Source organism: Aquarana catesbeiana, linkage group LG02 (assembly GCF_042186555.1).
Source record: "Aquarana catesbeiana isolate 2022-GZ linkage group LG02, ASM4218655v1, whole genome shotgun sequence".
NCBI classification, from domain to species: domain Eukaryota; kingdom Metazoa; phylum Chordata; class Amphibia; order Anura; family Ranidae; genus Aquarana; species Aquarana catesbeiana.
The window spans coordinates 619,846,880-619,869,234 of record NC_133325.1 but is presented as its reverse complement, the minus strand read 5'-3'; positions in this window follow the sequence as shown (position 1 = coordinate 619,869,234).

The window sequence follows — 22,355 nt, the reverse complement described above, 5'->3', positions numbered from 1 at the left end:
CCACTGTCTGCTACCTAGACTGATGTGCCACTGTCTGCTACCCAGCCTGATGTGCCACTGTCTGCTACGCAGCCTGATGAGCCTCTGTCTGCTGCCCAGCCTGATGTGTCCCTATATGCTGCCCATCCTGATGTGTTCCTGTCTGCTGCCCAGTCTGATGAGCCTCTGTCTTCTGCCCAACCTGATGAGCCTCTGTCTGCTTCCCAGCCTGATGTGCCTCTGTCTACTGCCCAGCCTGATGTGCCTCTGTCTGCTGCCCATCCTGATGTGTTCCTGTCTGCTGCACAGTAGGGTTGAGCTTCGTGTTCGAGTCGAACCCATGTTCGACTCAAACATCGGCTGTTCGATCGTTCGCCGAATTGCGAACGATATGGGCCGTTCGCTCCAAATTCGTGTGGCGCGTCACGGCCCATAATTCACTGCGGCATCGCAGTGCATTGCTTGCTGATGATTGGCCAAGCATGCACTATGACCCGCATGCTTGGCCAATCACAGCGCCGCCTTAACAGAGAGCCATAATTGGCCAAAGCCAAGGAGGCTTTGGCCAATTATGGCTCAGGGGATTTAGTACACGCCCCACACTATATAAGGCCGCCTGCACGGTGGCCCTGTGCAGTGTGTTCCGGTGTGCTTAGAGAGAGAGAGAGACAGTGTCATTTCATTTGAGTTAGCTAGATTAGGCAGGACAGTCAGTCAGTTAGCTGCACTTAAAGTGTATTGTGTATATATATGCATCCCAGGTGTTGCATATATATATATATATATATATATATATATATATATACACTGTATTCAGTTTAGCTAGATCCGTTCCTGTTATCTTCTAGACTATTTACATTTAGTGCAGTGCGTCCTGCTCACAGTGTTCAGCTAGATCCGTTCCTGTTATATTCCGTACTGACAGGCAGGCTTGTCTTGTTACAGTATTTTGAAGAAAATTACTGGTGTTCTTTTGATCCTATTAGTACCACAGTCAGGCAGCTAGACTATTTACATTTAGTGCAGTGCGTCCTGCTCACAGTGTTCAGCTAGATCCGTTCCTGTTATCTTCTTACTGACAGGCAGGCTTGTCTTGTTACAGTATTTTAAAGAAAATTACTGGTGTTCTTTTGATCCTATTAGTACCACAGTCAGGCAGCTAGACTATTTACAGTTAGTGCAGTGCGTCCTGCCCACAGTGTTCTGCTAAACCTACAAGTAAGTGGGGTGCGTCCTGCTCACAGTGTTCAGCTAAACCTACAAGTTAGTGGGGTGCGTCCACCTCACAGTGCTCAGCTAAACCTACAAGCTAGTGGGGTGCGTCCTGCTCACAGTGTTCAGCTAGATCCGTTCTGTTATCTTCTTACTGACAGGCAGGCTTGTCTTGTTACAGTAAATACAGCTACCTGAAGAAAATTGCTGGTGTTCTTTTGATCCTATTAGTACCACAGTCAGGCAGCTAGACTATTTACAGTTAGTGCAGTGCGTCCTGCTCACAGTGTTCTGCTAAACCTACAAGTTAGTGGGGTGCGTCCTGCTCACAGTGTTCAGCTAAACCTACAAGTTAGTGGGGTGCGTCCACCTCACAGTGTTCAGCTAAACCTACAAGCTAGTGGGGTGCGTCCCGCTCACAGTGTTCAGCTAGATCTGTTTCTGTTATCTTCTTACTGACAGGCAGGCTTGTCTTGTTACAGTAAATACAGCTACCTGAAGAAAATTGCTGGTGTTCTTTTGATCCTATTAGTACCACAGTCAGGCAGCTAGACTATTTACAGTTAGTGCAGTGCGTCCTGCTCACAGTGTTCTGCTAAACCTACAAGTTAGTGGGGTGCGTCCTGCTCACAGTGTTCAGCTAAACCTACAAGTTAGTGGGGTGCGTCCACCTCACAGTGTTCAGTTAAACCTACAAGCTAGTGGGGTGCGTCCTGCTCACAGTGTTCAGCTAGATCCGTTCCTGTTATCTTCTTACTGACAGGCAGGCTTGTCTTGTTACAGTATTTTACAGAAAATTGCTGATGTTCTTTTGATCCTATTAGTACAACAGTCAGGCAGCTAGACTATTTACAGTTAGTGCAGTGCGTCCTGCTCACAGTGTTCTGCTAAACCTACAAGTTAGTGGGGTGCGTCCTGCTCACAGTGTTCAACTAAAACCTACAAGTTAGTGGGGTGCGTCCACCTCACAGTGTTCAGCTAAACCTACAAGCTAGTGGGGTGCGTCCTGCTCACAGTGTTCAGCTAGATCTGTTCCTGTTATCTTCTTACTGACAGGCAGGCTTGTCTTGTTACAGTATTTTAAAGAAAATTACTGATGTTCTTTTGATCCTATTAGTACCACAGTCAGACAGCTAGACTATTTACAGTTAGTGCAGTGCATCCTGCTCACAGTGTTCTGCTAAACCTACAAGTTAGTGGGGTGCGTCCTGCTCACAGTGTTCAGCTAAACCTACAAGTTAGTGGGGTGCGTCCACCTCACAGTGTTCAGCTAAACCTACAAGCTAGTGGGGTGCGTCCTGCTCGCAGTGTTCAGCTAGATCCATTTCTGTTATCTTCTTACTGACAGGCAGGCTTGTCTTGTTACAGTAAATACAGCTACCTGAAGAAAATTGCTGGTGTTCTTTTGATCCTATTAGTACCACAGTCAGGCAGCTAGACTATTTACAGTTAGTGCAGTGCGTCCTGCTCACAGTGTTCTGCTAAACCTACAAGTTAGTGGGGTGCGTCCAACTCACAGTGTTCAGCTAAAGCTACCTGTAGAAGGTTGGTGGTGTTCTCATACTACAGGCAGGCAGTTGATTTTGCTAGCTGCAGTATCAGTACATATATATATATATATATATATATATATATATATATATATATCCCAGCTTAGTGCAGCTACAGGCCATTAGTATGTCTGGAAGGCCAAGAAGGAGAGGCAGACAGTCACAAGCCAATAAGAGAGGGCAAGCAGGCTCTGTGTCTAGTGCTGGTCGTGGAGACGGTGCATCCTCATCAGCACGTGGCCATGGGACACGCTTGGCCTTTTTTTCGGCAGCTGGCCATGTTGAGCCGCAACATGCGGAAGACTTGGTCGAGTGGATGACCAAGCCGTCCTCATCCTCCTCATCCTCTCTCACCCATGCCCAGGATACTTTGTCTGGCAAAGCAGCGGCCTCTTCCCTCGGCTCAATGTCATCAGTGACTCCTTCCCTAGCCCCACCATGTCCTCCTGAGGAGTCCCTCGAACTGTTTGACCACAGTGTTGGGTACATGCTCCAGGAGGATGCCCAGCGTTTGGAAGGCTCTGATGATGATACTGAGCTCGATGAAGGCAGTAACACGAGCACGGACAGAGGGGGTGCCCAAGAAGGACAGCAATCTGGCAGTCATGCTCCCCCTGCTGCAGCATACTGCCAGGTTTGCTCCAGTGATGAGGAGGGAGGGGATGATGAGGTCACTGACTCAACGTGGGTGCCTGATAGGAGAGAGGAGGAGGAGGAGGAGGAGGCGGCACATCACCAACGAGGCAGGATGCCCTCCAGGGGCCAGCCTAAGGGCAGCACATTGACTGCATCACACCCCAAAGCTCCACATGTGCAGGGCGCTGCAGTCACTGAGCGTTATTCAAAAAGTTCTTTGGTGTGGGCCTTTTTTGAGACGAGTGCATCAGATCGCACCGCTGCTATTTGCAACATATGTCTCAAGCGTATCTCGCGTGGCCAAAACATCTCCCGCTTGGGTACCACATGCTTGACCAGACATATGTTGACCTGCCATGCAGTTCGTTGGCAATCGTATCTAAAAGACCCACACCAAAGAACAAAGAGGACCTCTGCTTGCTCCTCATCAGCTGAGATTTCCAACCCCACTAGACCTTCAGTCCTCTCTGAGACCTGCACTGAGAGGAATGAAGGTGTAGAATTAGGTGTATCACAGCCACGTACTTGTGGGCAATCTGATTTTGGTACACCGACGTCAGATTGTACCAGGCAAATTTCCCTGCCCCAGCTGCTGCACTGCCGAAAGAAGTTTGCTCCCAGCCATCCACATGCCCAACGGTTGAATGCTAGCTTGGCAAAATTGCTAGCACTTCAACTGCTGCCTTTTCAGTTGGTAGACTCTGCCCCCTTCCGTGAGTTTGTGGAATGTGCGGTTCCTCAGTGGCAGGTACCCAAACGCCACTTTTTCTCACGGAAGGCGATTCCGGCTCTCTACCAGCATGTGGAAGGCAATGTCCATGTCTCGCTGGACAGGGCGGTCAGCGGTAAGGTGCATATTACCGCTGACTCATGGTCCAGCAGGCATGGACAGGGACGTTACCTAAGTTCCACGGCGCATTGGGTGACTCTGCTGGCAGCTGGGAAGGATGCAGGACAAGGTGCAGTAGTGTTGGAGGTTGTTCCGCCACCACGCCTCCAAAATGCTAATGATTGTGACACACCTCTCTCCTCCACCCCCTCCTCTTCTTCTTCCTCCATGGCCTCTTCCTCGGAACCAGCGGTGCTCCGTAGTCGTTCAAGGGGCTACGCAAGTATGCAGGCCAAAAGATGCCATGCGGTGCTTGAGCTGGTGTGCTTGGGGGACAGGAGCCACACTGGGGCAGAGGTTCTGTCAGCTCTGCAGGGGCAGGTTCAGAGGTGGTTGACGCCACGCCAACTTAAGGCAGGAATGGTGGTTTGCGACAATGGCACCAACCTCCTCTCCTCCCTCCGACAGGGACAAATGACCCATGTGCCCTGTTTGGCTCACGTCCTTAACTTGGTGGTGCAGCGGTTCTTGGGCAGGTACCCGGGCTTACAGGATGTCCTGAGGCAGGCCAGGAAAGTCTGTGTGCATTTCCGCCGGTCATATAATGCCAGTGCTCGGCTGACGGACCTCCAAAAGGAGTTTAACCTGCCCAAGAACCGCCTAATCTGTGACATGCCCACCAGGTGGAACTCAACGTTGGCCATGCTGCAGCGGCTGCACACGCAGCAGAGGGCCATCAATGAGTACCTGTGCAACTATGGCACCAGGACAGGGTCAGGGGAGCTTGGTTTTTTTTCCCCATGCCAGTGGGCCATGATCAGGGATGCATGCACTGTCCTGTCACCATTTGAGGAGGCCACGAGGATGGTGAGCAGTGACAGTGCATGCATCAGTGACACTGTCCCCCTTGTCCACCTGTTGGAGCACACGCTGCGTGGAATAATGGACAGGGCACTTGAGGCAGAACAGAGGCAGGAAGAGGAGGACTTCCTTAGCTCTCAAGGCCCCCTTTATCCAGACAGTGTTCCTGCGTGCCCGCCGATCACACAGGAAGAGGACGAGGAGGAAGAGGAGGAGGAGGAGGAGGAAGATTGTGTCAGTATGGAGGTGGAGCCTGGCACTCAGCATCAGCAGCAGTCTTTAAGGGATCAGTCCCAAGAAACACATGGACTTGTACGTGGCTGGGAGGAGGTGGCTGCGGACCATGTTGTCCTTAGTGACCCAGAGGACTCCGGACCGAATGCCTCAGCAAACCTATGCTGCATGGCCTCCCTTATCCTGCAAAGCCTGCGTAAGGATCCTCGTATTCGTGGTATCAAGGAGAAGGACCAATACTGGCTGGCAACCCTCCTTGATCCACGTTACAAGGGTAAGGTTGCGGACCTTATCTTGCCATCGCAGAGGGAGCAGAGGATGAAACATCTTCGGGAGGCCTTGCAGAAAGGTCTATGCAACGCGTTCCCAGAGACTGGGAGGTTACAAACTCCTGTTTCTGGACAACGTGTTGCTGAGGCTTCGGTCAGTCAAAGGAGCGGTGGAGAAGGTGGCCGTCTGACCGATGCGTTCAGACAATTTTTTGGACCGCAGCCCCAAGGTATGATCGGTTCCAGCAACCATCGCCAGCGTCTGTTTTACATGGTGCAGGAATACCTAGGGGCAAGATCAGACTTGGACACCTTTCCCACCGAAAATCCTCTGGGTTACTGGGTCTTGAGGATGGATCACTGGCCAGAGCTTGCACAGTATGCAATTGAGCTACTGGCCTGTCCTGCATCCAGCGTTCTTTCGGAACGCACATTCAGTGCTGCTGGAGGCTTTGTAACCGATCACAGGGTGCGTCTGTCCACTGACTCGGTCGATCGACTGACCTTCATAAAAATGAATGAGTCTTGGATCACCACCAGCTACCAAGCACCTGATGCTGATGTAACCGAATATTTTTTTTTGAAATCTCAGATCCCTTCAAAGACTGCCTATGCTGATGCTGAGTGACTATCCCTGAGTAATTATCCTCTTCCTCCTCAATCATCACGCTGATAGCTTGTAAGAACATTTTTGGTTCTGGGTGCCACCACCAGTGCCTAAGGCACAATTTTTCAGCCCCTGTTTAACAGGGGCGTGTAATTACGATTTTTGATGTAATACTTTGCAGCAGGGCTCGTTCCTGCATTCCAACTAAAGTGTCTGTGAGGGGTTGCAGTGTTGTGGCACCAGCACCAGTGCCTAAGGCCCAATTTTTCAGCCCTTGTTTAACAGGGGCGTGTAATTACAATTTTTGATGCAATACTTTGCAGCAGGGCTCGTTCCTGCATTCCAACTAGAGTGTCTGTGAGGGGTTGCAGTGTTGTGGCACCAGCACCAGTGCCTAAGGCCTAATTTTTCAGCTCCTGTTCAACAGGGGCATGTAATTACAATTCTTGATCTAATATTTCACAGCAGAGCCCTGTGAGGGCTTACAGTGTTGTGGCCACAGCAACACCTAAGGCCCAAATTTCTGCTGAGTATATAGGGCAGGACCCTACTTTCAAACAACTAACTTACAAACGACTCCTACTTGCAAACGGAAGGAGACAACAGGAAGTGAGAATAAATCTACCCCTAGGAAGGGAAATTCTCTCCTGTAAGAGTTAATATGGGAAAAACATTTCTCCTTTCCACTGATGCTTTCCAATCCATTGGGACAAAAAGTGAGGTGAAATCTTCTGAAGAGGAGGAAAGACAGCAAAACAAATGTCACAGGGGTGATAACCCTTCCCTATGTTTTCCAAAAAGCTTAAAAAAGATTTTTTGGCTGGAGCTAAACACGTTAAAAATGTACCCGTTCAAAATTACAAAGAGATTCTACTTAACAACAAACCTACAGCCTGTATACTGCTGTTCAGAGTATATAGGGCCTGGTGGCCCCACACCTTTCCTTATTTTAATTTGGGTGCGGGGTTCCCCTTAATATCCATACAAGACCCAAAGGGCCTGGTAATGGACTGGGGGGTACCCATGCCGTTTGTCTCACTGATTTTCATCCATATTGCCAGGACCCGACATTACATTAAACCCGCAAGCAGTTTTAAATGAGATTTTTTCCTTTAAAAATGACATTTGGTGCAGGGACTGTTCTAAACACGGGAAACACGCGTCACTTTACAGGCATACTATAGACACCCCTCAGGTACGATATTTAAAGGAATATTTCACTTTTTTTTTTTTTACTTTAAGCATCATTAAAATCACTGCTCCCGAAAAAACGGCCGTTTTTAAAAGTTTTTTTTGCATTGATACATGTCCCCTGGGGTAGGACCCGGGTCCCAAAACCCTTTTTAGGACAATACCATGCAAATTAGCCTTTAAAATTAGCACTTTTGATTTCGAACGTTCGAGTCCCATAGACGTCAATGGGGTTCTAACGTTCGTGAGAACTTTCGGTCCGTTCGCAGGTTCTGGTGCGAACCGAACCGGGGGGTGTTCGGCTCATCCCTTCTGCACAGCCTCATGAGCATCTGGCTGCTGCCCAGCCTAATAAACCTGTGTCTGCTGCCCAGCCTAATGAGCCTCTGTCTGCTGCCCAGCCTGATGTGTTCCTGTCTTCTGCCCAGCCTGATGTGTTCCTGTATGCTGCCCAGACTGATGAGCCTCTGTCTTCTGCCCAGCCTGATGAGCCTCTGCCTGCTGCCCAGCCTGATGTGCCTCTGTCTGCTGCCAAGCCCAATGTGTTCATGTCTGCTGCCCAGCCTGATGAGCCTCTGTCTGCTGCCCAGCCCAATGAGCCTCTGTCTGCTGCCCAGCCTGATGTGTTCCTGTCTGCTGCCCAGCCTGATGTGTTCCTGTCTGCTGCCCAGCCTGATGTGTTCCTGTCTGCTGCCCAGTCTGATGAGCCTCTGTCTTCTGCACAGCCCGATGAGCCTCTGTCTGCTGCCCAGCCTGATGTGCCTCTGTCTGCTGCCCAGCCTAATGTGTTCCTGTTTGCTGCCCAGCCTAATGAGCCTCTGTCTGCTGCCCAGCCTGATGTGTTCCTGTCTTCTGCACAGCCTGATGTGTTCCTGTCTGCTGCCCAGCCTGATGTGTTCCTGTTCTCTGTCCAGCCTGATGTGCCACTGTCTGCTACCCAGCCTGATGTGCCACTGTCTGCTACCCAGCCGATGAGCCTCTGTCCGCTGCCCAGCCTGATGTGTTTCTGTCTGCTGCCCAGCCTGATGTGTTCCTGTTTGCTGCCCAGTCTGATGAGCCTTTGTCCGCTGCCAGCCTGATGTGTTCCTGTCTGCTGCCCAGCCTGATGTGTTCCTGTGTGCTGCCCAGTCTTATGAGCCCCTGTCTGCTGCCCAGCCTGATGTGTCCATATCTGCTGCCCAGCCTGATGTGTTCCTGTCTGTTGCCCAGTCGGATGAGCCTCTGTCTTCTGCCCTGCCTGATGAGCCTCTGTCTACTGCCCAGCCTGATGAGCCTCTGTCTGCTGTCCAGCCTGATGTGTCCCTATCGGCTGCCCAGCCTGATGTGTTCCTGTCTGCTGCCTAGTCTGATGAGCTTCTGTCTTCTGCCCAGCCTGATGAGCCTCTGTCTGCTGCCCAGCCTGATGTGCCTCGGTCTGCTGCCCAGCCTGATGTGTTCATGTCTGCTACCCAGCCTGATATACCTCTGATGCACAACCTAATGATCCTGTGTCTGCTGCCCAGCCTAATGAGCCACTGTCTGCTGCCCAGCCTGATGTGTTCCTGTCTTCTGCCCAGCCTGATGTGTTCCTGTCTGCTGCCCAGCATGATGTCCAACTGTCTGCTACCCAGCCTGATGAACCTCTGTCGGCTGCCCAGCCTGATGTGTTAATGTCTGCTGCCCAGCCTGATGTGTTCCTGTCTGCTGCCCAGTCTGATGAGCCTCTGTCTGCTGCCCAGCCTGATGTGTTCCTGTCTTCTTTCCAGCCTGATGTGCCACTGTCTGTTGCCCAGTCGGATGAGCCTTTGTCTTCTGCCCAGCCTGATGAGCCTCTGTCTACTGCCCAGCCTGATGAGCCTCTGTCTGCTGCCAAGCCTGATGTGTCCCTATCGGCTGCCCAGCCTGATGTGTTCCTGTCTGCTGCCTAGTCTGATGAGCTTCTGTCTTCTGCCCAGCCTGATGAGCCTCTGTCTGCTGCCCAGCCTAATGAGCCTCTGTCTGCTGCCCAGCCTGATGTGTTCGTGTCTTCTGCCCAGCCTAATGTGTTCCTGTCTGCTGCCCAGTCTGATGTGCTAATGTTTGCTACCCAGCCTGATGTGCCACTGTCTGCTACCCAGCCTGATGAGCCTCTGTCCACTGCCCAGCAAGATGTGTTCCTGTCTGCTGCCCAGCCTGATGTGTTCCTGTGTACTGCCCAGTCAGATTAGCCTCTCTCTGCTGCCCAACCTGATGTGTCCCTATATGCTGTCCAGCCTGATGTGTTCCTGTCTGCTGACCAGCCTGATGAGCCTCTGTCTTCTGTACAGCCTGATGAGCCTCTGTCTGCTACCCAGCCTGATGTGTCTCTGTCTGCTGCCCAGCCTGATGTGTTCCTGTCTGCTATCCAGCCTGATGTGCTTCTGTCTGCTGCCAAGCCTGATGTGTTCCTGTCTGCTGCCCAGCCAATTGAGCCTCTGTCTGCTGCCCAGCCTGATGTGTTCCTGTCTTCTGCCCAGCCTGATGTGTTCCTGTCTGCTGCCCAGCCTGATGTGCCACTGTCTGCTGCCAAGCCTGATGTGTTCCTGTCTGCTGCCCAGTCTGATGAGCCTCCGTCTGCTGCCCAGCCTGATGTGTCCCTATCTACTGCCCAGCCTGATGTGTTACTGTCTGCTGCCCAGCCTGATGTGCCCCTGTCTGCTACCCAGACTGATGTGCCACTGTCTGCTACCCAGCCTGATGTGCCACTGTCTGCTACCCAGCCTGATGTGCCACTGTCTGCTACCCAGCCTGATGAGCCTCTGTCTGCTGCCCAGCCTGATGTGTCCCTATCTGCTGCCCATCCTGATGTGTTCCTGTCTGCTGCCCAGTCTGATGAGCCTCTGTCTTCTGCCCAACCTGATGAGCCTCTGTCTGCTGCCCAGCCTGATGTGCCTCTGTCTACTGCCCAGCCTGATGTGCCTCTGTCTGCTGCCCAGCCTGATGTGTTCCTGTCTTCTGCCCAGCCTGATGTGTTCCTGTCTGCTGCCCAGCCTGATGAGCCTCTGTCTTCTGCCCAGCCTGATGTGCCTCTGTCTGCTGCCAAGCCCGATGTGTTCATGTCTGCTGCCCAGCCTGAAGAGCCTCTGTCTGCTGCCCAGCCCAATGAGCCTCTGTCTGCTGCCCAGCCTGATGTGTTCCTGTCTGCTGCCCAGCCAGATGTGTTTTTGTCTGCTGCCCAGCCTGATGTGTTCTTGTCTGCTGCCCAGTCTGATGAGCCTCTGTCTTCTGCCCAGCCTGATGAGCCTCTGTCTGCTGCCCAGCCTGATGTGTTCCTGTTTGCTGCCCAGCCTGATGTGCCTCTGTCTGCTGCCCAGCCTGATGTGTTCCTGTTTGCTGCCCAGCCTAATGAGCCTCTGTCTGCTGCCCAGCCTGATGTGTTCCTGTCTTCTGTCCAGCCTGATGTGCCACTGTCTGCTACCCAGCCTGATGTGCCACTGTCTGCTAATCAGCCCGATGAGCCTCTGTCCGCTACCCAGCCCGATGAGCCTCTGTCTGCTGCCCAGCCTGATGTGTTCCTGTTTGCTGCCATGTCTGATGAGCCTTTGTCCGCTGCCAGCCTGATGTGTTCCTGTCTGCTGCCCAGCCTGATGTGTTCCTGTGTGCTTCCCAGTCTTATGAGCCTCTGTCTGCTGCCCAGCCTGATGTGTCCCAATCTGCTGCCCAGCCTGATGTGTTCCTGTCTGTTGCCCAGTCGGATGAGCCTCTGTCTTCTGCCCAGCCTGATGAGCATCTGTCTACTGCCCATCCTGATGAGCCTCTGTCTGCTGCCCAGCCTGATGTGTTCCTGTCTTCTTTCCAGCCTGATGTGCCACTGTCTGTTGCCCAGTCGGATGAGCCTTTGTCTTCTGCCCAGCCTGATGAGCCTCTGTCTACTGCCCAGCCTGATGAGCCTCTGTCTGCTGCCAAGCCTGATGTGTCCCTATCGGCTGCCCAGCCTGATGTGTTCCTGTCTGCTGCCTAGTCTGATGAGCTTCTGTCTTCTGCCCAGCCTGATGAGCCTCTGTCTGCTGCCCAGCCTAATGAGCCTCTGTCTGCTGCCCAGCCTGATGTGTTCGTGTCTTCTGCCCAGCCTAATGTGTTCCTGTCTGCTGCCCAGTCTGATGTGCTAATGTTTGCTACCCAGCCTGATGTGCCACTGTCTGCTACCCAGCCTGATGAGCCTCTGTCCACTGCCCAGCAAGATGTGTTCCTGTCTGCTGCCCAGCCTGATGTGTTCCTGTGTACTGCCCAGTCAGATTAGCCTCTCTCTGCTGCCCAACCTGATGTGTCCCTATATGCTGTCCAGCCTGATGTGTTCCTGTCTGCTGCCCAGCCTGATGAGCCTCTGTCTTCTGTACAGCCTGATGAGCCTCTGTCTGCTACCCAGCCTGATGTGTCTCTGTCTGCTGCCCAGCCTGATGTGTTCCTGTCTGCTATCCAGCCTGATGTGCTTCTGTCTGCTGCCAAGCCTGATGTGTTCCTGTCTGCTGCCCAGCCAATTGAGCCTCTGTCTGCTGCCCAGCCTGATGTGTTCCTGTCTTCTGCCCAGCCTGATGTGTTCCTGTCTGCTGCCCAGCCTGATGTGCCACTGTCTGCTGCCAAGCCTGATGTGTTCCTGTCTGCTGCCCAGTCTGATGAGCCTCCGTCTGCTGCCCAGCCTGATGTGTCCCTATCTACTGCCCAGCCTGATGTGTTACTGTCTGCTGCCCAGCCTGATGTGCCCCTGTCTGCTACCCAGACTGATGTGCCACTGTCTGCTACCCAGCCTGATGTGCCACTGTCTGCTACCCAGCCTGATGTGCCACTGTCTGCTACCCAGCCTGATGAGCCTCTGTCTGCTGCCCAGCCTGATGTGTCCCTATCTGCTGCCCATCCTGATGTGTTCCTGTCTGCTGCCCAGTCTGATGAGCCTCTGTCTTCTGCCCAACCTGATGAGCCTCTGTCTGCTGCCCAGCCTGATGTGCCTCTGTCTACTGCCCAGCCTGATGTGCCTCTGTCTGCTGCCCAGCCTGATGTGTTCCTGTCTTCTGCCCAGCCTGATGTGTTCCTGTCTGCTGCCCAGCCTGATGAGCCTCTGTCTTCTGCCCAGCCTGATGTGCCTCTGTCTGCTGCCAAGCCCGATGTGTTCATGTCTGCTGCCCAGCCTGAAGAGCCTCTGTCTGCTGCCCAGCCCAATGAGCCTCTGTCTGCTGCCCAGCCTGATGTGTTCCTGTCTGCTGCCCAGCCAGATGTGTTCCTGTCTGCTGCCCAGCCTGATGTGTTCTTGTCTGCTGCCCAGTCTGATGAGCCTCTGTCTTCTGCCCAGCCTGATGAGCCTCTGTCTGCTGCCCAGCCTGATGTGTTCCTGTTTGCTGCCCAGCCTGATGTGCCTCTGTCTGCTGCCCAGCCTGATGTGTTCCTGTTTGCTGCCCAGCCTAATGAGCCTCTGTCTGCTGCCCAGCCTGATGTGTTCCTGTCTTCTGTCCAGCCTGATGTGCCACTGTCTGCTACCCAGCCTGATGTGCCACTGTCTGCTAATCAGCCCGATGAGCCTCTGTCCGCTACCCAGCCCGATGAGCCTCTGTCTGCTGCCCAGCCTGATGTGTTCCTGTTTGCTGCCATGTCTGATGAGCCTTTGTCCGCTGCCAGCCTGATGTGTTCCTGTCTGCTGCCCAGCCTGATGTGTTCCTGTGTGCTTCCCAGTCTTATGAGCCTCTGTCTGCTGCCCAGCCTGATGTGTCCCAATCTGCTGCCCAGCCTGATGTGTTCCTGTCTGTTGCCCAGTCGGATGAGCCTCTGTCTTCTGCCCAGCCTGATGAGCATCTGTCTACTGCCCATCCTGATGAGCCTCTGTCTGCTGCCCAGCCTGATGTGTCCCTATCGGCTTCCCAGCCTGATGTGTTCCTGTCTTCTGCCTAATCTGATGAGCCTCTGTCTTCTGCCCAGCCTGATGAGCCTCTGTCTGCTGCCCAGCCTGATGTGCCTCTGTCTGCTGCCCAGCCTGATGTGTTCATGTCTGCTATCCAGCCTGATATACCTCTGATGCCCAACCTAATGAGCCTGTGTCTGCTGCCCAGCCTAATGAGCCTCTGTCTGCTGCACAGCCTTATGTGTTCCTATCTTCTGCCCAGCCTGATGTGTTCCTGTCTGCTGCCCAGCATGATGTCCCACTGTCTGCTACCCAGCCTGATGAGCCTCTGTCTGCTGCCCAGCCTGATGTGTCCCTATCGCCTGCCCAGCCTGATGTGTTCCTGTCTGCTGCCTAGTCTGATGAGCTTCTGTCTTCTGCCCAGCCTGATAAGCCGCTGTCTGCTGCCCAGCCTGATGTGCCTCTGTCTGCTGCCCAGCCTGATGTGTTCATGTCTGCTACCCAGCCTGATATACCTCTGATGCCCAACCTAATGAGCCTGTGTCTGCTGCCCAGCCTAATGAGCCTCTGTCTGCTGCCCAGCCTGATGTGTTCGTGTCTTCTGCCCAGCCTGATGTGTTCCTGTCTGCTGCCCAGCATGATGTCCAATTGTCTGCTACCCATCCTGATGAACCTCTGTCGGCTGCCCAGCCTGATGTGTTCCTGTCTGCTGCCCAGCCTGATGTGTTCCTGTCTGCTGCCCAGCCTGATGTGCTAATGTTTGCTACCCAGCTTGATGTGCCACTGTCTGCTACCCAGCCTGATGAGCCTCTGTCCACTGCCCAGCATGATGTGTTCCTGTCTGCTGCCCAGCCTGATGTGTTCCTGTGTACTGCCCAGTCAGATTAGCCTCTCTCTGCTGCCCAACCTGATGTGTCCCTATATGCTGTCCAGCCTGATGTGTTCCTGTCTGCTGCCCAGTCTGATGAGCCTCTGTCTTCTGCCCAGCCTGATGAGCCTCTGTCTACTGCCCAGCCTGATGAGCCTCTGTCTGCTACCCAGCCCGATGAGCCTCTGTCTGCTGCCCAGCCTGATGTGTTCCTGTTTGCTGCCATGTCTGATGAGCCTTTGTCCGCTGCCAGCCTGATGTGTTCCTGTTTGCTGCCCAGCCTGATGTGTTCCTGTGTGCTTCCCAGTCTTATGAGCCTCTGTCTGCTGCCCAGCCTGATGTGTTCCTATCTGCTGCCCAGTCTGATGTGTTCCTGCCTGCTGCCCAGTCTGATGAGCCTCTGTCTTCTGCCCTGCCTAATGAGCCTCTGTCTTCTGCCCAGCCTGATGAGCCTCTGTCTGCTGCCCAGCCTGATGTGCCTCTGTCAGCTGCCAAGCCCGATGTGTTCATGTCTGCAGCCCAGCCTGATGTGCTACTGTCTGCTACCCAGCCTGATGAGCCTCTGTCTGCTGCCCAGCCTGATGTGTCCCTATCTGCTGCCCATCCTGATGTGTTCCTGTCTGCTGCCCAGTCTGATGAGCCTCTGTCTTCTGCCCAACCTGATGAGCCTCTGTCTGCTGCCCATCCTGATGTGTTCATGTCTGCTGCCCAGCCTGATGTGCCACTGTCTGCTGCCCAGCCTGATGTGCCTCTGTCTACTGCCCAGCCTGATGTGCCTCTGTCTGCTGCCCATCCTGATGTGTTCCTGTCTGCTGCCCAGCCTCATGAGCCTCTGACTGCTGCCCAGCCTAATAAACATGTGTCTGCTGCCCAGCCTAATGAGCCTATGTCTGCTGCCCAGCCTGATGTGTTCCTGTCTGCTGCCCAGCCTCATGAGCCTCTGGCTGCTGCCCAGCCTAATAAACCTGTTATATCCTCTGAGTTGTGAGAGACACAAGACTCTGGTCTGGAACAATGGATGTTTATTTCAGTACACACTGTACACTGCAACATGCATCTCAGGACAGGTACATCTTATATGCTTCCTTACATGTGCTCTAAGATGGCTATTCTACCCCTTGACCCTTGTCATCACTCCTGGGTGGAGCCAGCCTTAAAGTAACAGTACATGTGGAACCTTTCAGGTATAACACCTTCCATCCATCCCTAAAAAAAAAAAAAAATTACAACAAAACGAGAAAAGGCACAAAACATTAACTAATAACTGTCCAATAACAGTCCTCCAAACACAGGAGATGCGCCAGATATTTCCTGCATCCAGATGTGAGACCAAGCTTCCAGGGACAGTTGCGGGGATACAATGTCATCGGATCACTTTCGGCGGCCCCGTCGAAAGTCTCGTAACCGGTCTGGAAGCTGAAACCGATCAGGAGGGCGACAGTGTCGTTAAGGTCAGGCACCCAGCGACTCGGGACTGGAGGAAACAGGGCTGGCCGGAATGGGCACCGGCGGGGCCAAGAAGGGATCCACCAGCTCAGCGGGTGAACAGACCTCCGGACCAGGGCTGGAGGGCTCTGTTGGAGCTGAGTTCAAAAGTTCAGAGTCCCCCCAATCATCAGTCCCCATGCATTCTGATCCGCTGGGAGCAGATCCTTGTGACACTGGTGGTTCAGCTGGCGTCAGGGATTCGGGCAATTGAAAACGAGGACGCAGTTGGTCTGCATGCCATCTGCAAATGGAACCATCTTCCAGGCAGACCCTATACATCTTGGGTCCCAAAGTCTCTGCAATGACAGCAGGAAGCCACCTGGCGTTGGAAGCCCCATAAGATCGGGCCCATACCTTTTGTTGGGCTGTGAATCGAGGGAGCTCACCATGTTTGACCATCTTGTCTTGCGACTGCAGTACATGTTCCTGGACTGTTTGAGGACGGAGCATGTCCAAAACAGTCCATGGCTGCCGACCCAGAAGGAGTTCTGCTGGAGTTTTTCCGGTGGTTGCATGTGGTGTGTTTCTGTAAGCAGAAAGGAAGGAGTCCAGCTGCTGGGGTGACAGGGACTGTTGTTTACTTGCAGCCACAGTAGCTTTGAAATAGCGTTTAAAAGTCTGCACAAACCGTTCTGCTTGACCATTAGTAGCCGGGTGGTAAGGTGCAGTCAACTTGTGCTTGATGTTGTGGGCAGTCAGGAAACGCTGAAACTCCTGACTGGTGAATTGTGCACCATTGTCAGTGACGATCTCTCTGGGGTATCCAAACGTAGCAGCGAGATGTAACAGTATGGAAACCGTTGCCTTAGTCATTGGCTGAGTAACAGGAATTACCTCAGGCCACTTTGAATGGGCGTCCACTATGATCAAGAAGGTGTGTCCTCTGATCGGGCCTGCAAAGTCCAAGTGTAGGCGAAACCAAGGAACCGTGGGCCAAGTCCAGGGCTGGACACACCCTCGAGGAGGGTCTCTTGCAGTTTGTGCACATCCAGCACAAGCATTTACATATGTTGTGATATCTGAGTCTAGGTTTGGCCACCACACATAGCCTCTGGCTTTTTGTTTCATACGTGTGCCCCCGGGATGACCAGTATGTAGCAAGCCCAGAATGTGTCTCCGGAGGGTCTGTGGAATGATCACTCGGTCTCCCCATAAAACACAGTTGCCAGCCACAGTTAATTCCATACGCCTACGAAAATAAGGTTCATAATCCTGTGTGACGGTTGCAGGCCAACCGGACCGTACCCAGGAGAGTATTGTTTTCAGAAAGGTATCCTTGGCTGTATGGGCTGCTATCTCCCCAGAAAACAAGAAGGACAGGCTGGTGTAACGACAACTCTTGACCGGTGGAGAAGAGTCCATCGACTTCCCTGTTAGTCGGGACATTGCGTCCGCATTCGCATTGGCATCATGACCGCGATACTGGATTTTGTAGCTGTATGCTCCCAAGAATAGGGCATAGCGTTGGAGGCGGGCCGCAGTAGTCTGAGAGATGCCTTTGTCAGGGCTAAAGATCTGAAGGAGTGGTTTATGGTCTGTCAGTATGGTGAATTCCCTACCATACAGGTAAAGATGAAACTTCTTAATTGCCCATATCAGCGCTAGAGCCTCTTTGTCAATGTGTGAGTAATTGTTTTCTGCTTTTGTCAAAGACCTGGAGGCAAATGCCACTGGTTTTTCTGACCCATCTGGTAAGATGTGAGATAGTACAGCACCCAGACCATAGGGTGAGGCATCACAAGCCAAGGTGAGAGGCTTCTGGAGGTCATAGTGCACGAGCATGCGTGACGCCAACAGCTTCCGCTTAGAGACTTCAAAAGCCTGTTGGCATGCAGCTGACCAGTCCCATCTTGAATGTTTTTCCAAAAGCTTGTTCAGCGGAAACAAGGTGTGTGCCAGATCTGGCAGGAATTTGTGGTAATAGTTCAGCAAGCCAAGGTATGAACGCAACTGCTGGACGTTGGTTGGGGCTGGAGCTTTGACTAAAGCATCAACCTTGGCTTCCGTGGTGTGTTTACCCTCTGCATCCACAAGGTGGCCACAAAACTCCAATTTAGGCACCATGAATTGGCATTTTGCTAAGTTCACTTTTAGACCCTGTTCTTGGAGTCTCGCCAACACAAGCTCCACGTTCCGCTTGTGTTCCTGCTGTGTCCGTCCTGTGATGAGCATGTCATCTAGCAGGCACTGTGTGAAAGGAATGTCCGCCAAAATCTCGTCCATTTTTCGTTGCCAAATGGCTGGGGCGGAGGCTACACCAAACACCATCCGATTGTATTCATACAGTCCCTTGTGGGTGTTGATGGTTAGAAACTTGCGGGAAGAAGGATGGACCTCAAACTGTAAATATGCTTGTCTGAGATCAAGCTTGGTGAACTTTTGGCCCCCTGCAAGAGAGGCAAAAATGTCATCTACTCTGGGTAGAGGATACTGGTCTATCTCCAGTTGGGAGTTCAGTGCCATGCGGAAATCGCCACAAATGCGTAAGTCCCCATTCGCTTTCTTTACTGGTACAACTGGTGATGCCCACTTGCTGTGCTCTACCTTGGAGATGACACCTTGTTCCTCCAGCCGACTTAGTTCTGCTCGCAGTGCGAAAGGTACTGTCCGAGCTTTGAAGAACTTAGGCTGTGCGTTGGGTTTCAGCTTGAGTCTTACACAGTTGTGCTTTATTTTCCCCAACTGGTCATCAAAGACCTTTGGGAAACGCTGCTTCAGGGACACCACCCATCCCTCATTATCTCCTAATGGAATTGTAACAGTGTTACAGGGATTTATGGTGATGTCTGGCATACCAAAGTGAGCAATCCAGTCCCTCCCAAAGAGAGGGGGTCCCCCATTTTCTAGGATGTATAATGGCAGTCTCTTTGTCTGACCCTTGTACAATACCTGTACTTTCGCATAACCCAGTGGGTGGAGTATCTGCTTTGAATATGTCTGCAGTTTGATTGGTGTTGGGCGGACAGTTGTTTGGGTCTGAAGTTGTCTCCATTGTTTCTGGGTGATAACTGAAACTGCTGCTCCTGTGTCTACATCCATCTTGAGTTTCTTTCCCTCCACAGTTACCTCTACAGTCATTGCGGAGGGTGCTGAATGCATATGATGTATGTCTAATCTGTGGAGCACTTCCTCATCCTCTGACTCAGATGATGTATATCTTCCCACCATATATGTCTTTGTCTTGGGGTTCAGAGGTTGTTTATCTCGCACCTTCTTGCTACGGCAAACTCGTTTAAGATGGCCTGTCCTACCACAATTATGACAGGTCTGATCCTTAAACCGGCAGACTTTGTGGTCATGGTCTGTATTTCCACAACGGTAGCAGGCTGACTCCCGGCTTGGTGGGAGTCAGTATTTCCAGTTTGCGGCAGTTGGCTTGACTGCTGTTCTGAAAGCTTCCTGTTTCACCTCTTCTTTTCTGCCCTGGGGGTTCAATTCCTCTGTATCTTTCACAGCCATTTCCATCACTGAAGCTATTTCAATTGCCTTTGTAAGGGTAAGATCTTTCTCTGTTAACAGTCTCTTTTGGCTAGACTCACAATTCAGTCCCATTACAAACTTATCTCTCAGTGCAGTAGGTAGATACTCCCCAAAAGAACAGGTAGAGGCTAGTCTGCGAAGGGCGAGCACATAAGCTTTAATTTCTTCACCTGGCTGCTGCTGCCGCTGATAAAACCGCAATCTTTCTGAAATCTCTAATGGTTTAGGCTGGAAGTGATCCTCTAACAGTGTCAGGAGCTCTGCCAATGTCTTAGTTGCTGGCTTTACAGGGAAAAGGAGATCTCTAAGAGTGTCATATGTCTTAGCACCAACCACTGTCAGGAATACTGCTACTTGCCTGTTGTCTGGGATGGCATTTGCACTGAAATACTGTTCCAGTCTCTCAACCCAGGAACTCCAGGATGTCTGTTCCCCATCAAATTCACCTAATGTCCCGATCAATGACATTTTCCTGCTGGGCTCTGTGATTGCTTTTATCCAGATGACAATCCACACTGCCTTTGTCTCTCTCTCAGACTGATAGACACTTTGTAAATCCCATCCTCATCGCCACTGTTATATCCTCTGAGTTGTGAGAGACACAAGACTCTGGTCTGGAACAATGGATGTTTATTTCAGTACACACTGTACACTGCAACATGCATCTCAGGACAGGTACATCTTATATGCTTCCTTACATGTGCTCTAAGATGGCTACTCTACCCCTTGACCCTTGTCATCACTCCTGGGTGGAGCCAGCCTTAAAGTAACAGTACATGTGGAACCTTTCAGGTATAACAAAACCTGTGTCTGCTGCCCAGCCTAATCAGCCTCTGTCTGCTGCCCAGCCTGATGTGTTCCTGTCTTCTGCCCAGCCTGATGTGTTCTTGTCTGCTGCCCAGCCTGATGAGCCTCTGTCTTCTGCCCAGCCTGATGAGCCTCTGTCTGCTGCCCATCCGGATGTGCCTCTGTATGCTGCCAAGCCCGATGAGCCTCTGTCGGCTGCCCAGCCTGATGTGTTCCTGTCTGCTGCCCAGCCAGATGTGTTCCTGTCTGCTGCCCAGCCTGATGTGTTCCTGTCTGCTGCCCAGTCTGATGAGCCTCTGTCTTCTGCACAGCCTGATGAGCCTCTGTCTGCTGCCCAGCCTGATGTGTTCCTGTTTGCTGCCCAGCCTGATGTGCCTCTGTCTGCTTCCCAGCCTGATGTGTTCCTGTTTGCTGCCCAGCCTAATGAGCCTCTGTCTGCTGCCCAGCCTGATGTGTTCCTGTCTTCTGCACAGCCTGATGTGTTCCTGTCTGCTGCCCAGAATGATGTGTTCCTGTCTTCTGTCCAGCATGATGTGCCACTGTCTGCTACCCAGCCTGATGTGCCACTGTCTACTACCCAGCCCGATGAGCCTCTGTCTGCTACCCAGCCCGATGAGCCTCTGTCCGCTGCCCAGCCTGATGTGTTCCTGTCTGCTGCCCAGCCTGATGTGTTCCTGTTTTCTGCCCAGTCTGATGAGCCTTTGTCCGCTGCCAGCCTGATGTGTTCCTGTCTGCTGCCCAGCCTGATGTGTTCCTGTGTGCTGCCCAGTCTTATGAGCCTCTGTCTGCTGCCCAGCCTGATGTGTCCCTATCTGCTGCCCAGCCTGATGTGTTCCTGTCTGTTGCCCAGCATGATGTCCCACTGTCTGCTACCCAGCCTGATGAGCCTCTGTCGGCTGCCCAGCCTGATGTGTTCCTGTCTGCTACCCAGCCTGATGAGCCTCTGTCCACTGCCCAGCCTAATGTGTTCCTGTCTGCTGCCCTGTCCGATGTGTTCCTGTGTGCTGCCCAGTCTGATGAGCCTCTGTCTGCTGCCCAGCCTGATGTGTCCCTATCTGCTGCCCAGTCTGATGTGTTCCTGCCTGCTGCCCAGTCTGATGAGCCTCTGTCTTCTGCCCTGCCTGATGAGCCTCTGTCTTCTGCCCAGCCTGATGAGCCTCTGTCTGCTGCCCAGCCTGATGTGCCTCTGTCAGCTGCCAAGCCCGATGTGTTCATGTCTGCAGCCCAGACTGATGTGCTACTGTCTGCTACCCAGCCTGATGAGCCTCTGTTTGCTGCCCAGCCTGATGTGTCCCTATCGGCTGCCCATCCTGATGTGTTCCTGTCTGCTGCCCAGTCTGATGAGCCTCTGTCTTCTGCCCAACCTGATGAGCCTCTGTCTGCTGCTCATCCTGATGTGTTCCTGTCTGCTGCCCAGCCTGATGTGCCACTGTCTGCTGCCCAGCCTGATGTGCCTCTGTCTACTGCCCAGCCTGATGTGCCTCTGTCTGCTGCCCATCCTGATGTGTTCCTGTCTGCTGCCCAGCCTCATGAGCCTCTGACTGCTGCCCAGCCTAATAAACCTGTGTCTGCTGCCCAGCCTAATGAGCCTATGTCTGCTGCCCAGCCTGATGTGTTCCTGTCTGCTGCCCAGCCTCATGAGCCTCTGGATGCTGCCCAGCCTAATAAACCTGTGTCTGCTGCCCAGCCTAATGAGCCTCTGTCTGCTGCCCAGCCTGATGTGTTCCTCTCTTCTGCCCAGCCTGATGTGTTCTTGTCTGCTGCCCAGCCTAATGAGCCTCTGTCTTCTGCCCAGCCTGATAAGCCTCTGTCTGCTGCCCATCCGGATGTGCCTCTGTATGCTGCCAAGCCCGATGAGCCTCTGTCTGCTGGCCAGCCTGATGTGTTCCTGTCTGCTGCCCAGCCAGATGTGTTCCTGTCTGCTGCCCAGCCTGATGTGTTCCTGTCTGCTGCCCAGTCTGATGAGCCTCTGTCTTCTGCACAGCCTGATGAGCCTCTGTCTGCTGCCCAGCCTGATGTGTTCCTGTTTGCTGCCCAGCCTGATGTGCCTCTGTCTGCTTCCCAGCCTGATGTGTTCCTGTTTGCTGCCCAGCCTAATGAGCATCTGTCTGCTGCCCAGCCTGATGTGTTCCTGTCTTCTGCACAGCCTGATGTGTTCCTGTCTTCTGCCCAGAATGATGTGTTCCTGTCTTCTGTCCAGCATGATGTGCCACTGTCTGCTACCCAGCCTGATGTGCCACTGTCTGCTACCCAGCCCGATGAGCCTCTGTCTGCTACCCAGCCTGATGAGCCTCTGTCCGCTGTCCAGCCTGATGTGTTCCTGTCTGCTGACAAGCCTGATGTGTTCCTGTTTGCTGCCCAGTCTGATGAGCCTTTGTCCGCTGGCAGCCTGATGTGTTCCTGTCTGCTGCCCAGCCTGATGTGTTCCTGTGTGCTGCCCAGTCTTATGAGCCTCTGTCTGCTGCCCAGCCTGATGTGTCCCTATCTGCTGCCCAGCCTGATGTGTTCCTGTCTGTTGCC